We start from the raw sequence: 14,198 nt of genomic DNA on the forward strand, positions 1-14,198 counted from the left end.
TCCAATCATCTCATTTCTGCTCTGAGTATCAACAGTCTACAGCTTCCCAACAGGGAGCAGCACTAGAGCAAGCACACATGTTCCTGACTGGATATAACTAAACTGGGCAGGATAAAAAAGCAAAAAGTAATTAAAAAAAAAAAAAAAAAAAAAAGAAAGGATGACCAGCTTCCAGCTTTAGATAGAGTGATAGAGAGAAACATCTTGGCAGGCAAGATTAATGAGACAGACAGATTACAGGCTGAGAGATTTCATCAGAAAAGGGGAAACTCCTCGGAGTATTCTTTTCTAAATACTGGCTAGGTGGCTTTACCAAATGGGCTTTACCAGGAGGTGAGCTAAATACTCACCTGGAGAAGTGGGAAAGGTCTGCCACCAGGAGAGGAGGACTCATACCAGCTGAGACCCAACCCAGTGTGCTGATGGCAAGAGGCAAACTTTACATGAGTGTTCTGCTGCTGTCTGAGCCCACAATCAACCCCTGTGCAGGGAGAGGTCAGGGGGCCATGGACCTGTGAGGCCACACAAAGATTTCATCAGAAGTTCAATGCCAGGGCATCTTCCCTAAGCTGCATTCAGTCCCCCATGCCCTGATCAGCTGCCTTTCGTTAGAAGTGACGGCTTTCCCTAGGAGAGGCACTGTCACACTGGTGACTTGCCCTCCCTTTTTCCAGGATGCTGTGTTTTTTTCTCAGGAGCTTTAATGTGGAGAGGTAACGACTAAATATCCCACACCTGCTCTGTCGCCCATGCAGGTTTCAGCACCTTGTAGGGTTTCACCTCCTCCAGTGGAGTTAATCCCTTTTCACTTCCATTTCCTTCCACCCCGACTTTGCTCTCCTCTGTGACTTTAGTTGGAGCCAGATCACCCCCCCCCCCTTTCAGGCTCTCCTTCTCTGGAAGCAGGAACTGGAGTGACCGCGGCAAGCCCCAGGAGAAGAGAGACAATCAGCAAGCCCCCGGCGGCCGCCGTGGTTCTGCTGTCGCTGTGTGCCAGCACAAGCAGCAAATTCCAAGAAGATGCGATCATCAGCAGCTCTGTGAAGACAGGAAAGTGGTTACAAATGCTCTCTGCCTCAAAGAGAGAGAAGAAACCACAGTCTGGCTGCAGCTGCACCTCGTGCTTTCTGATTAATCTGCTGTTTGGAAACATTTGCTGTGGTACCCGTGCATAGGTAGGGGTGAAAACAAACACGCCAATGGATGCAAAGGGACTGCTTTATCTCTGGCCAACACAAACAGAGCCTACTTCCAGCGTGGATACAAAGTCCTACAAAAGGAAACAGAGATAGAGGTTTCTTCCTCAGAGCTGCCTACCTTGCACATTCAGGGAGAGGAAAATTTGCTAGAGCATATGGCATGACCATCCATGTGTGGGATCTAGGGTTTTAAATGTTAAAGTCCTTAGTGCTTCAAATACAGCGTCTTTAAACACTGATGCTACTCAGCAGGCAAATATGTCTCATCATCATAATAATATTTTCCTCATTCTTCTGGCCTAAATAGTCTGTGTTTTGATAACGTGTTGCATATGCATCTGTTTGCCCAAAGAGGAGGGAGCAAGTGTTCACAAGCGGCCCTATTATGACAGTAAATGGCAGAATGATCAAAGTTAAAAGTTCTCTGAAATGTTTAATTACCAGTTCAATGGCCAGATTTTCCATACAGTCTATTGTCCAGGTATGGTTCAGTTGAAAATTATTGGGTCGGTTGAGGTCCAAAGATATGCAAAAAGAAAATATTCCTCCTAAATCATAGAATAGTTTGGGTTGGAAGGATCCTTAAAGATCATCTCATTCTGACTCCCTGCCATGGACAGGGACACCTTCTACTATCCCAGGTTGCTCAGAGCCCCATCCAACCTGTCCTTGAACACTTATTGATGCCTCTCTAGGCAGTTTGACCCAGCCTTCTGTGCTGTTTTACCAGCTGGAGCTATATGTCCCAATCACATCTCCATATCTCCCTGGTGAATCCCTTGTTCCAGATGCTTTAGGGGAGGGCACATCCCTGAGCTTCTCTCCACACTCCACTGCTGCAAAGCTGAATGAATCATTTTCTGCCTCAGTCTGAAAAGGCCACCACAAAACACAGAATCTGGCCTCATTATTGATATCTGACATTCCTTATTTTCATTATCAAAAGGTTTTATTGAAGCCTTGAATTTGCCACAGTGGGTATCCTTTCAAAGTCCGCCAAGTTTGCTGTAGAAAAAACAGATAACATTACCTTGGTATTTGTGGTATTCCTTGTGCTGCTCTTCCCACTTCAGCGGAAGACTGCTGAGGATGTTTAGGGAAAGGCTAAGATAAATGTTCCTCAATATCAAAATAAACAATAGAGGCTAATGTGCAGCTTGTATTTTTCATGCTCATATTGGACTCCAGTTTGCATTTAAAGGGAGCTGCCCCAGAGCTTTCAGGCTGTGGCTCTCAAGTCCAGAAGGATCAAGGGGCAGAAGTGAGGGCATATTCATGTACACGTGCACATGTAGATAAATAAATTTCCCTGCCTAAAGTCTCCTTTTTGGCATGGAAGCATGTTGCCAACACTCAGCAAATAATAAATAATAGCAACAGTACAAGAATTCTTCCACAGGATATTTCACCAGCCACAAAAATTACCATAACTATCCACCAGTCTCTGGTCTGGCAGGGTGAAAGGCAGAAGCCTAACTTGCTGCACAAGAGGAAAAGAGAAATTCTTCAGGGCAGTCCTTTAGTGGTCCAAAGGGATCGTGGTTTTTCTGCTTTGAATTGTGTGCAAAGGAAAGAGTGAAGTCCAGAGCCAACCCACTGAGTATTCTGACCTAGAATTTGAAAAGGCCAGATACTGCATCCTTGATGTTTAGTCCCTCATGCCAGGTTCCTTCCCCCATGCAGGTGTCCAAGGCAGTGGTTGGAGGGGGCCCTGAGCCACCTGGTCTAGTGGAAGGTATCCCTGCCCATGACAGAAGGTTGGAAAGAGATTATTTTTGAGGTCCCCTTCAACCCAAACCACTCTGTGATTCAATTTGTTGAATCGGGAGATGATGAGTATAATATACCATCCTAGCAAAAACCACTTGGGTTGTGGCAGTCCAGGAGAACAATATTAAGGCAAATTATAGGTATTTCAAAATTTACCATTTCATAGCTAAATGAACAGACAAAACATAAAATGCTCTTTGTCCTTTCGAACATATAACATGACCTGCTCTATGGCCTAATCCTGGAACTCCCACAGGATGCAATTTGATGCCTCAATTATCCTGCTCCTATTGAAAGGGCTTCTAAGAAGCACCTGATGCAAGACACTCTTGGTACAATCAGGAGCAAAAACAAAGAAGAAAGAGCTGCACAATTCTGGAGGCAGTGGGGCAAAACACAGCCGTGCAAAACAGATTCTCATTTGATCTCTTTCTCAGAAGGCATTATCTCAGAAACATCTCGGTATGTTAAAGCACTGCCTCCATGGCTTGGTACTCCTGCAGTGCCTGAAAGACTGAGTTGCTGGAGGCTTCTTTCAGACATATTTCATTCTGCTGTCAAATCTAAATATTTGGGTTCCGTTTCAGCTGTTGTCACTGCAATGTCACCTGTGGTCCTGCAGAAAAAGCAGGAGACAACAGTGGTGGTGGTGCATCAGCTCCACAGGACAAAACACTGTCTGCTTTATCCTCTCACTTACATGGAAATAACTCTATTGCTTTCAACAGAGTAGCCCTGACAGCTCCAAGTTGGGTCTGTTGACCTTACTGGGTCTGTCTTCTGGTGTTGTTGCTGAGGTTACAGGATGGAGCAATGATGACCCCTATCTGTGCTTTCCTCTGTTAGGGTGGACCTTTGAAATGTACCTAAGGCAAATTTTGACATGGGAAATACCTTTTGTCTCTTAAGAAACTACAGATAGATTTAGCTGCTGAAATCACTTTAAAAATCCTTTTGCTGTCATTGTCAGGAAAATCTCCACAGTACCACTGGACATGGGCACTTGAGGCCCCCCATGAAATGTCACTTCAGACTAGTGTTCCTTTGGGAATATCTGGTGGTACCTTCCTACAGAGGCACCTGGCCTTTATTTTTCATCCCAGGCCCACTGACAGTGCCTGAGGAAACCATTCCTGAGCTCCCAGGATTTCTGCTGAGACTGAGCACAGGCTTGAAGACAAAGCTTTAGGGATGGATATTGCAGTCCTAGGTATTCTGGGTGAAAAACTCTTCCCTGGCCAGGTTGATGAGTAGGAGGATTCTGACATAACAGTTCTTGTAGGATTTTACCTTTAAATAAATCTGAGGGGATCAGGTGCAAAACCAGGCTTGCTGAACTGGCACAGCCATGTGTCTAAAAGTGAGGAAATTGCACGTTCTGCTTGTCCAAGCCATGGAAACTGGGATAAAGGGAGGGCAGGGGATTTAACATTTTCCTAGATGATGTACAGTCCATCCCCTTTCTTGCCTGGCGCATGAGTTTGACCCGCTTTTTTTTTTTTTTTTTTTTTTTTTTTTTTTTTTTTTTTTTTATTGCTGGACCACGGTGTTACAGATAATCATGGTGTAAACAACATTTCTTTAGTGCAGCTTTTGTCTCTTTTCTGTAGGATGAAAAGTCTTGTGAAATCAGCCTCTGTCATGCCAGGCACTGAAGAAAACACTCTATTGAAAAACGTGCCTGTTCCCTGTTCCCAGGCTTTCAGGCTAAATAACACCAGACCAAAGGTGAGGGGGAAGCAGAAGCCTGGACAAGGGATTTGGCAGAGTTCCTGCAGCAAGTCTATGCCCAGGGTGGAAGTGAGGCCAAACACCTCACACCTTGCTTGTAACAATCAAGGTGAAGCTGGTCCCCAGCCCACCTTGCACTGATCAGGTTCTGCTTTTCCTGCCTATTGCTGTAACACACAACCAGGTTTGCAAGATGTGAAAATTATGGCTTCATAAATAATATGATCCAATTTTTTTATTTGCTGGTCACTCTTGTGTATTCAAGATTACGAGGATTCAGGATAACCTAAAAAGGACTGCACATGCTCATTTTGCCTCACTTCTTAAGTTGTGGGTGTCTTTATCCTTAACCATAATTCTTTCCCCAGCCTTGCTCTTACTTCCAGCCCTGACCTTATCTTAGGCTGTCAGAACAGGAGTTTAAAAACAAAGGTGTAGCCAGTTTTCTTTTCTTTGTAATACAGCTTGTCAGGGTTAAAATGCAGAACGCAGACCTTCCAGTTTTCACAAAGTGCTGTGATTACCTTGTCTGCTTTGTACTGTTTTATGCTAAAATCCATAGACCCATTCTAATTTCAGAGGAAAAAAGGGAGTTGCCTACCATTCCAAGGAGGGGTAAAAGCACAGGTAGGCTGATATTTTTTGCCAGAAGTATTTGTGTGGTTGATGATTTTTTTACTAGAAGTATTTGTGCTGAAGACTCTTTTGAGGATTTTGTGCCATTGGTGTTGCTTTCACCTACACAGCTGATGCTGGGGTTGATGTGTTGTTATTCTCAAACATGTAATAAGGAAGAGCAAAAAGAGTTTGAAGGTGACTCAGATGCCATTTTCTGAACTGTAGCTAGAGTCAGTCACAGACTTCATGCTCTGCTGGCTGCCTGAGGACTAGGAAGAAACACTCTTCTATGATTTATCACCCACACCTTAAAGTTTAATTTCACTTTTGAAGTACCGGCACTGCCCTGGCTGAAAAAAAAATAGGAGGCTGGACAAGCATGCTTATGCTTGTAGTGGTATTGGAAAATTTCTCAAGTACCTGTGGGCAGGTGTGGCTCACATAGTTGGGTTAAACCAATCCAGATCTACGGTCAGGAAGGAATTTTGCCCTAGGTCACATTGGCAGGAACGACTGTGTTGTTTTTGTTTCCCTTGCTTCTCAGTGTGGGTTGTGGTTGGCTTCCTGTATTATCTACTGCCATCTTAAGAAATGCTAATGACCCAGGCTTTAGGTCCACAGGTGGAATTGTAGATCCAACCCTGCAGGTCTCAGGTCACTCAGAGAGTGACTGCAGCCACTTTGGGCCCCTGAGCACAAGGCATCCTCAGGGCTCTCAGCATCCTTCAGATTGCCCTGTGGTGTGGGCATCTCCACCTAACAGAGAGTCCCTGTAAGTGTACAATTTGGAAATCTGGGCATGCTAGAACTCTCTCTTGGTTCTTTCCCTGTGGAGAAGCAAGTTTTCAGATTGTTTTGGGTGATGGAGCATTTTGTGATGAGTACTGGGATATGGATGCTCCCTGGTACTTGTCAGCCTGCAGGATGCTTTCGATTGTGATGCCCTGGAGTTGTGGATGTGGGTGACCTTTCCTGGGTACCACAGCACTGTCATTTGGTTTCCTGCGTTGCTGGGGTGGGGCAGTGTTGATACTGTTTACTTTCTTTAGTGGAATTGAAAATACTAGAAAGTTTATATTTAACAATTATTGTTCCCATACCACTTATGTGGGATGACCGGAATTAGATTAGGGGCAGGGTCACTCCATCCAAGAAAGCCAGAATGAGAGAGCATCACTTTGGAGAGATGGCAGTCTCATAAGCAGGCACTTCTCCTTTTTCATGAAAACACTTTGGCCATAATTGCACTGTTAATTAATTTCAGATATGTTGCTGCATCTGAATTTCCCAGCTAACCAGTGATCAAAACAAGTCGCCTGGGGAGTGGCTTGTGTGATGTTAGTATTAATAGGATGAAAACAACCAGAAAGTTAGGGGCATTCTTCTGAGGTACTGAAAACCCTTAATGAGGCTTTTAATTATGCAATAACTTCTATGCAAGCAAACACATGCCTATTATCATTATTATTGCGCTGATAGTTGATATCCCACTGACATGAACAATTTAGAGAATTCCAAGCATTATGCAGCACTCCTGCCAGCTCAGAATAGGCTGACACAGCTACAGCTACCTATTTAAGAAGATTAGCCTGATTTTATTTGCATAAGAATTTAAAGTGACAAAACCACTTGCCACACCCAGGAAACGATCATTAAAAATGAATTGCTGCACATTCTTTTATTAGCTGTGTGGTTAACTTCTGAGTGCTGCAGTCAATGCCCAATCCAAAGTGAGATGCCCTGGAATATCTTTCCCTAGGTTTTCCATGTTGTTAGAATCACAGAATATGCTGAGTTGGAAGGGACTCATCAGGACCATCGAGTTCAAGAATCACATCGTGTGCCCGCCTTGGATGTGCAGAGAAAATGTCTCATTTTCCCATCTGGAGGAAAAAAAAAAAAAAAAAAAAAAGCATCTCGAGTACAATGTACATAATTATTCTTAAATGAGCATCTCCTAGGAATGACGACAAGTAAATCTTTGCCTCCTTGTGTTACCTATACACAACTCCAGCAGTTCTGCATGTCTGTGTTGGCCATTACTCTGAGACGTCAGGTTAAAGAAGCCGTAAAACACGGGCTTCACTCTCAGTTGAGGCTCTCCTAGTCCAGAGAGGAGCCCTCCAGGAAAGGCGAGGTATTTTATGCTGGCATCTTCTGCCGAACGGAAGGTGGTTGCGGAGGAGAATCCATCCCAGCAGCTCAAGCTTCAACAGGCAAGGAAGAGAAGGAACAAAACCGGATGGGAAAGAGAACATCGACAATTTTGCTTTTTAAAAGCCTCAGCTACGGGCTGTTGCTAATTTTTGTTGCAAGAGCAGCAGCCAGGTGCCAGCGCCGACTGCAGCGCTCCGGGATGCGGGGAACGGGATCCTCTCTGGGATGCGGGGAGCGGGATCCGCTCCGGGATGCGGGGAGCGGGATCCGCTCCGGGATGCGGGGAACGGGATCCGCTCCGGGATGCGGGGAACGGGATCCGCTCCGGGATGCGAGGAGCGGGATCCTCTCCGGGATGCGGGGAGCGGGATCCGCTCCGGGATGCGGGGAGCGGGATCCGCTCCGGGATGCGGGGAGCGGGATCCGCTCCGGGATGCGGGGAGCGGGATCCGCTCCGGCACCGCGGCCCGAGCGCGGCCCCTGCCGGCACCGCCAGCAGCTGCGCCCGGAGCCCGCTGGAAGAGTTTGGAACATCTGGGAATCAAGGTACAACCTGGCTGGGAAGAGACCTTAGACCCTCCACTAAAAAAGGTTGCTCAGAGCCCCATCCAGCCTGGTCTTGAACACTGCCAGGAATGAGGTCTAGTGGTCGTCTTTCAAAATATCCAGGACAGAATCATAGTCTTTATTTTCTTTTTTTTCCCCAAAAAACTTAATTGCGTGGCCATTGAAATACTGGAAAGAGTTTTATGTTAAGACTTTAAAACATTTTTAAGGCAGCTCAGTAATTATTTGGCAGACATTTCCAAAATATAAAAGGATGCCTGAAAGAGATTCACCCCTCCCCGCCAAAGGGGAAGCAGCAGCATTCCAGCCCAGCTTCCCCAGAGAGGGGGGAATGAGATGCAAGAGATATTCCAAGAGAATTATGGAATGGTTTGATCTGGAACAGACCTTAAAGATCACCTCATTCCAACCACTTGCCATGGGCAGGGATACCTCCCAGTGTCCCAGCTTGCTCAGAGCCCCATCCAGCCTGGCCTTGGGCACTTCCAGGGATGGGGCAGCCACAGCTTCTCTGGAGAACCTGGGCCAGGGCCTCCCCACCCTCACAAAAAAACCTTCTTCCTAATACCTGACATAAACCTACTCTCTGTCAGTGTGAAGCCATTCCCCTTTGTCCTGTCACTCCAGGCCTTTCTGGATAAACCGTAGTGGTGATAACCCCTTTGTAAATTGAATTGGCACTGCCATGGCTGTGTCAGAGGAACCAGCCTGCAAAGCACCTACAAATGAAATGGCACCTGAGGTAGCCCCTGATCACAGTGATGGCACTGTCTGGCCCTATGTCTCAAATGTATCATTGAGGTGAATTGTACATCAGGAGTTTCCAGCCTTTCCCACACCAAAATCTGTGTGCCTGAAAGCACCACACCTTGGAGAGCCAGGGAAGAGGTGCCCTGGGACACAATCAGACACAGAGGTACTGAAAGGATGCCCTAGGGTCCCTGTTCCATCAAGTCTGGCTGGGCCTGTGACTTGTTCCCAGTGTGACCTGGGGATGGCTGCTCTCATCTGTCTTTCGTTGCCTCTAACTGGAGCTTCAGATTGTTCAGCTTCCCTCATGCAACCACATCCTTGCTGCTGGTTATGCTGTGAAGCCATGTGCTTGCAGAGCTTGTTTTTGGTTTGTGGCCCCAGGCAGTGGCAGGGACTGGCACTGGGGCTCACACAGGACACTACCAGGTACATCACCAACCTGTCCATGCATTCAGCAGCTCTTCTTGACACTCGCATGGCAGTTAGGGGGTCTAAAACTAATCAAGTATCTGACCTGAACTGATTTCCAGGAGAGCAGAGCACCAGCATTTGTCCAAATTCTTCAAAAAGCTGTGTCTGAATGTTCACGGAAAGTAAAATTGCTATTGTAGAGAGAGAGCTTCCATCCCAAGCCTAGGAATCGTCAGGTTCATGCAAAGAATATTTGTATTTCTGTTTCCATGTCTACGCCTCTTGTGTGTGGCTAAATGTTTATTTCCAAGGTTGTCAAGTTTGTAATTTATTAGGAAACTAAATTCACTTCCTTGTCAGCCTGAATCTCTCAGTCAAGGGAATGAGAATGGGAAGACACTCCACGTAGTAGGAAGAGTGACAAAGGAAGACTGTGGTTTCCTTTTATCACTGAAGCCTCTGTGCTTTTCTTGTTAGTGGTGTGGAACAGGATTCAACATTCAGGAATTTAGGGCTCCATACTTATCTTGCCAGAACATTCTGCCATGAATTTAAGGAAATCACTTAACATGGAATCTTGTTCTCACAGCAGCTCATGGGAGTCTTGCCATGAAATTCGGTCCTTTAATAAAGAAAAATGTAAAATGTCTCCTGTATGACATCAGAGAGGAAGCACTTTGGGGCAAGATTGTTTCTTGCTTTGATTGTTGGTGGACCTTTACTCCATCATGGAACAAGAATAAGAGCTATATAATTGAATGAGAGAGAGAATTTAAAGCTCTGATTATGGGAAAAGAAAAAAATGTTTACCTTTGCAAAGACAACTGGCACACACACCTTACAAGCTCTTCACAGACCGTGAGCCAGAAGAGAGAAACAGGAGTGCAGAGCTCTGAAACCAAGGAGCCAGATTGGTGGCAGATAGGGCAGGCTGATTTAATGTTACACGGAGGTCAAAACAGAAACTTTAGCATCAAAGAAAGGAGGAGTGCTGCGAAAGCCCAGCGCTCAGAAGTAGCACTTACCAGAGGTATCATATAAACTTAACCCTGCTGTCGTTACTCCTGTTGGAAGGAAAGGAGGTGAAGGCCACGACCTGTGAAGCAGAGGTCAGATGTTACAGACCATCAGACAAAGGAAGTGACAATAGGGAAAGGTTCTTCTCTGAAGCACTACCAGATGGTGGCTAATCTCAGTCAGGGGAAAAGGCACGGCCACCAAATCTACACCAGCTCCCTGAACCTGACACTCAGGCATTATCAAGGGAAAAGAATGTTCTTCCAACTGTTGCAAGACAGACTATGCAGTGCAACCCATTCAGTTAATCACAATGCTGTGCTGATTTGAGGCAGAATTTTCCAGGATCAGACATACAGCATGTATTTGCTTGTTAATTGTTTCTGCACAAAAGCTGGAATATTAAATACTCTGAAAATTTCTACCTTGGTGGAAATTTTTCCTTTTGGTCTCTGATTATTTGTGAAAATATCTTTGTCTCCTCATGTAGAAGAAAGCATAGTTAGATGGTATGAACTGGCAGAGCTCTTGGATCTGTACTGGGGTCTGTCCTGGAGACTTCTTTCACTATAGTAATGGTGGAAATGTTGTCTTTGCATTCAGCTGCAAATTTGTTCACAGATTTACTAAGGAATTTCTGCTAGCTGAGCTCAAATAGGACTCCAGCATTTCCGTGTATGTCCTGGGGATGATGAAAATACAAATGGAGATAGAGGTGGAGGTGAGCTTTGGAGTCCCAGGGAGGAAGGCATCTACTCGAGGCTGTAGGGCACAGACCCGAGAATGGAAACCTAAATGCTTCTCATGGGATTCATCACTACATGGGCTGCATTTAAACTTGTCTGAGCAGCTTATGTTTTCACCATGCTTCTGTTTCCCTGCCTGGGCCAGAAGGAATAGAGGCCCCATTGTTGTGAGCAGCTGCCCCGAGAGTGAGAGCCGCGTGCAGAATGCAGAGCTGGGATGTTGCTGTGCCCAGAGAGAGCCTCGCATGACAATGACAGCCACTGGGTTTGTGTCCCTTCAGCCATTTCTCTATACACAGGAACAGGGGGACAGTGCTCTTGTTCTGTCTGTTCTGGACACCTCAGTGGTGTGGTTTGAGTCCCTCCATTTGGCAGAGCGATCCAGAGGTCTGAAAAAGTAATCCAGCCAGAAAAAACAATTAAGGACCTTCATGAAATTCAGTGTGTGCTTAAGTGCTGAGTTGGGTCTTTCATTGCTGCTATGGTCAGATCTCCTCAGCATTATGTAGGTAAGCAGTATCACACACTTTTTTTTTTTTCCACAAGGAAAAGCAGTGAGAGCATCATACTTCACATGCCTGTCACTCCTTACCTTAATATCTGGTGTTAATGTGGTGTTACACCAGATATAACCAAGGTCCTCACTTCTTGTGGACTGCTTGGAACAGGGTGCACAGGAACACACTTCTTCAAATAATCCACTGTGCAATGCCTCTGTGTTGGTATCTACCAGGAACAGCATCCTGTAGGCTGCCACATGGGATGTGCATTTCTGAACCATGGAAGTGAGCTGCAACACAGTTCAGGGAATTGCAGCCAGGAGGAAAAAAAACCCTCCTGAGCCAATTGTGGTACACTCTCAAATGATCTTGCCATGTCCTGGGAAATGTCTTCCCAACCATTTTCTGGCCATCTCAGCCACAGTGTCATGAAGCAAGGATAGGAATACAGCAGAAAATACAGGTTTAACCCATGGTATGAGCTATGAAACCACTCTGAACTCATGTTGCTTTTGCTGTTAGTAACTTTTAGAAGTCCTGCTTCATCTTTCAAGTTGACATATCAGGGTTTTCCTGTGCTAAATGTGCAAAGCTAGCCATGACAGGAAGCAGAATTAACTCTGCTTGCAATGAGCCTTTTCTCTCTGTTGACAAACTTGAAATGCCCTTCAAAATGTGGGTCTCTTGAAGCTGGGGCATCTTCTTGATTTCTTTTAGGTGTCTTATTATTGTGTGAGATGGACTCTGCAGGGTAAGCAATCCTTTTAATGAGAATAGGCTGTTCCCCCCCACCCCCCCCACCATACTGGAAGCTGTTTATTAGGACATGGCCACAAAGTGACATTATTGTAGAGCTGCAGCAATAGGACAGAGTTGGCTGGAACTCAGAGCATGAGTGAAAACTTTCAGTACGATTTCAGATTTTGTTTGACAACAGAATAGGAGATTTTGACTGAAATGTTTCTGAAATTAGCAAAGCCCTCACCCACTCAGAGAGCTAAATATGAAAACTCAAATTTTAATGGGGAGAAAAAAAAGGGATTACATTTTCCTTCCAGATTTGGATCAGACCCAACAATAAACTTCACTTTTTATAGGACCCAAATAGTCATGATAGGAATTAAACTGCATATAGATCAGAAGTAGAAAAGACAAAAGACTAATAAAAGCATCAGATACATACAAGGCAGAAAGCTGAAAAGAGCAGAGAAGAAAATGAGATAAAGGAGGAAAGTACAGCTTATACGGGGAAAAATGAGAACAGAGTAGAGATGGAGGCACAGATGTGAGTGGTCATGGGGCAGGGCAGAAATGCTCCCACCCCAGCCATGGAGAATGCAGTCATGAACAAGGCAAGGAGTACAAAGCATGGATTCTGGAGCAAGTCCAGGGGAGAGAGACCAAGCTGGTCAGGGGGATGGAGCAGCTCTGCTGTAAGGAGAGGCTGAGGAAATTGGGATTGTTCAGCCTGGAGAACAGAAAGCTTTGGGGTGACCTCATTGTGGCCCAAAGGAAAGATGGAGAGAGACTCTTGACAAGGGCCTGGAGTGACAGGACAAGGGGGAATGGCTTCACACTGACAGAGAGAAGGTTTAGATTGGGTATTAGGAAGAAATTGTTCCCTGTGAGGGTGGTGAGGCCCTGGCACAGGGTGCCTAGAGAAGCTGTGGCTGCCCCATCCCTGGCAGTGCCCAAGGCCAGGCCGGATGTGGCTCTGAGCAAGCTGGGATAGGGGAAGGTGTCCCTGCCCATGTAAGAGGGGTTGGAATGAGATGGTCTTTAAAATCCTTTCCAAACCAAACCATTCTGTGATTCTGTGATTTTATGATTCTGTGATTCTACTTTTCTATGATTCCATGATTTTGTGACTTTGCACTCTTTATGCACGAGGCCTGAGGCCTTGGGAGGTGCAAACTGGGAGCGGAAACCATCCATTGGAGAGGCAGGAGGTGTTTTGGGAGAAACCAGCAATACCTTTGACCAAAGGAGCCGACTGGGACCTACAAGCCAGAAGTTTTCTGGCTTCCTTTGGTGTCACTGACCCAGCTCTTGCTTCTCTGACTACAAAATGGAAACAACAACTATCATCCCCCTCTTGTTTATCCCCTGAACCCCTTTGGAAACGGCTCATGGTTTGCCCTGGGTTTCACTCCCTGTCTCTCCATGCTCCGTGCGGGGATCCCGGGGTCACCGCCGTAGGACAAAACAGCGGGAACAACAATAACTGCGCCGTCCTGGCACAGGAGGGGGGACGATTGTTTGCAGCCTTTGCAGCCCACAACTGTTGGTACAAATGACAGATACAATCAGGCCTCGGAGTTTTCCTTACATTTCTATGTCTGGGGAAGGGTGTCAGCCGCTGTTCTCAGCCACTCTGGCAAACTGAAGCTAAAGATTCGGGCAGGTGGGGGAGAGAGAGAGAGAAATGCATTGAATTGCCATCGAAAGAAACATGCATAATTTCTAGAAATGCTTTGTGTCACTTTCAAAGATCCGACTGGGAATGCAGCTTATTCTCTGGCCAACACGTTTCCTTTGCAAAAGACACAACTGGTGTACTTTGGGGTCTTTTTAGTCTCCAGCAGCAGCCAGTACCTATGTTTTCTTTGACTGACATGCCTGTAAGTTCAATCAGCTGAAATGGTTTATGTGCAGCAAGGGGTGGGCAAGTTCACATGGTACTCTTAAGAGGACCTTGGGACAAACTGTAGTCTCACTGATGTAACTGG

The 14,198-nt window shown here is 45.8% G+C and overlaps 1 protein-coding gene across 4 annotated transcripts in view; it reads left to right on the forward strand.

Annotated features, from left to right (window-relative positions):
- LOC115493467 (DNA repair protein RAD51 homolog A-like) overlaps positions 1-14,198 on the forward strand; it is a 75,851-nt gene that overhangs the window by 37,766 nt on the left and 23,887 nt on the right. The gene's annotated exons all lie outside the window — the stretch shown is intronic.

Source organism: Taeniopygia guttata, chromosome 1A (assembly GCF_048771995.1).
Source record: "Taeniopygia guttata chromosome 1A, bTaeGut7.mat, whole genome shotgun sequence".
NCBI classification, from domain to species: domain Eukaryota; kingdom Metazoa; phylum Chordata; class Aves; order Passeriformes; family Estrildidae; genus Taeniopygia; species Taeniopygia guttata.